The sequence below is a fragment of the Schistocerca piceifrons genome, chromosome 7 (genome assembly GCF_021461385.2).
Source record: "Schistocerca piceifrons isolate TAMUIC-IGC-003096 chromosome 7, iqSchPice1.1, whole genome shotgun sequence".
NCBI classification, from domain to species: Eukaryota; Metazoa; Arthropoda; class Insecta; order Orthoptera; family Acrididae; genus Schistocerca; species Schistocerca piceifrons.
The window spans coordinates 348,026,343-348,028,941 of NC_060144.1; the positions used below are offsets into that span (position 1 = coordinate 348,026,343).

Sequence of the window (2,599 nt, forward strand, 5' to 3'; positions counted from 1 at the left end):
TGAGGATAAAATCAGAGAGATTAGAGCCCACACAGAGGCATACCGACAATCCTTCTTTCCACGAACAATACGAGACTGGAATAGAAGGGAGAACCGATAGAGGTACTCAAGGTACCCTCCGCCACACACCGTCAGGTGGCTTGCGGAGTATGGATGTAGATGTAGATGTAGATGTAAATGTAGATAGATGTAGATTTGCAGAAAATACTATGACGGCAGTAGGAGCCGTTATGAATAGGAAGGTAGGGCGGAGGATAAGTTACTGTGAACAGGTCAGTGATAGGGTTTTTGTCATCAGAATCGGCAGAGAACCAACAACGACAATAATGGTTCAGATATACTCGCCGACGTTGAAAGCTGAAGACGAACAAATAGAGAGGGTGTATGACGATAGTGAACAGATAATTCAGAACGTAAAGTTAGTAGAAAGTCTAATAGTCATGGTAGATTGGAATGATTGTGTAAGGAGGGAGTAGAAGAAAGGGCTATGGAAGAATATGGGCTTGGTAGTAGTAAGGAGAGAGGAAAATGACTAATTGAGCTCTGCAAAAAGTATCAGTTAGTAACAACGAACTCTGTTCAAGAATTACAAGGGGAGGAGATGTACTAAGACGAGGCCAGCAGATACGGGAAAATTTCAGTTACATTACATGATGGTCAGGCAGAGATTCCGAAAAGAAGTACTGGATTGTAAGGAGTACACAAGGGCAGATACAGACTCAGATCACAGTTTAGTAATGATGAAGAGTAGACTGAAGATTAATAGATAAGTCAGAAAGAATCAATGCTCAATGAAATGGTATACAGAAATACTAAGAAATGAAGACCTACGTTTTAAGTTCTCTTAGGCTATAGACAGTACGATAGTGAATATCTCAGTAGGCAGTACAGTTGAAGAGAACTGGATATCTACAAAGAGGGCAATCGCCGAAGTTGGAAAGAAACCGTAAATACAAGGACGACAACTGCTAGGAAAAAATCGATGAAATACTTCAGCTGATCTACGGAATAAGGAAGGAGTACAGACATACAAGTCTCTTAGTAATGAGGTAAATAGGAAGTGCAGGGAAGCTAGGGGAAAGTGGTTGCTTGAAATCTGCGAAGAAATCGAAAAGGAAATGATTGTCGAAGGGACGGATTCAGCATATACGAAAGTTTAAACAACGTTCGGTGAAATTAAAAGCAAGGGTGGTAACATCAAGAGTTCCGTGAGAATTCTACTGTTAAATGCAGTGGATAGGTGCAAAGAGTACATTGAGGGCCTCTGTGACAGGGAAGACCGGTCCGATGAGTGACAGAAGAAGAAACAGGAGTTGATAGGGGATCCAGTATTAGAACAGAGCATAAAACTCCATCACAATTTCAGAAGTCATTGGGGGAAGTGGCAATAAAACGACTATTCACGCTGGTCTGTAGAATGCATGAGACTAGCGATATGCCATCATACTTTCGGAAGATCATCATCCACGCAATTCCGAAGATAGCCAGAGCCGGTAAGTATGGGGATAATCGCACTATCAGCTTAACAGCTCACGCATACAAAGTGCTGACAAGAATAATGTATAGAAGTATCAGAAAGAAAATTGTGGGTGAGTCAGACGACGATGAGTCTGGATTTATGATTGCTAAATGCACGAGAAAGGCAGTTCTGTCGTTACAGTTGACAAACAATGGAAGCAAGACTGAAGAAAAACGAGACTCGTTCATAGCATTTGCAGACCTGGAAAAAGCATTCGCCAACGTAAAATGGTGCCAGATCTTCGAAATACTGAGAAAAGTAGGGATGAGGTATAAGGAAGGACGGGTAACATGCAATATGTACAACAACCACGGAGGAACAATAAGACTGGAAGAGCAATAAGGACATACTCGGATTTAAAAGGGTTTAATTCAGAGATGTCGTGCCTCGCCCCTACCGTTCCATCTGAAAATCGAAGAAGCAAGGTTCAGCAGTGGGATTCAAATTCAAGGTGAAAGGATTTCAATCAGCAATGACATTGCTACCCTGAGTAAAAGTGAACAAGAATTAGATGATCCGCTGAATGGGGTGAACAGTATAATGAGTACAGATTATAGATTGAGAGTAAATCGAAGAAAGACGAAAGTAATGAGCAGTAGCAGAAATGAGAACACTGCGAAACTTAACATCAGGATTGATGAAACTTCCTGGCAGATTAAAACTGTGTGCCCGACCGAGACTCGAACTCGGGACCTTTGCCTTTCGCGGGCAAATGCTCTACCAACTGAGCTACCGAAGCACGACACACGCCCGGCACTCACAGCTTTACTTCTGCTAGTACCTCGTCTCCTACCTTCCAAACTTTACAGAAGCTCTCCTGCTTGAGCTGTAGCGCCATCGAGACATTTAAAAAACTGAATGAGTGGTTACAGTAAGATACGTAGAAATACTTAAAACAATATGGAAGGAAACAAATCTATCGCGTAGGCAGGAGCTGAGATGAATAGTGAGACAACAGCTAAGCGTTACTGGAGTACTTAGCGCTAGAAGGAGCAGTTAATGATAAAAATAGTGGACGCAGATAAAGACTAGAATACAAGAAAAATCTATAGAGGATATGCGTTATAGCACTTATATGAA

At 41.8% G+C, this 2,599-nt stretch overlaps 1 non-coding gene across 1 annotated transcript; it reads right to left on the bottom strand.

Annotated features, from left to right (window-relative positions):
- Positions 1 to 2,184: 2,184 nt before the first annotated feature.
- On the bottom strand, positions 2,185 to 2,259 carry Trnas-cga. Its single transcript has one exon. It is a non-coding gene; the product is annotated as a tRNA-Ser (tRNA).
- Between the last annotated feature and the right edge of the window lie 340 nt (positions 2,260 to 2,599).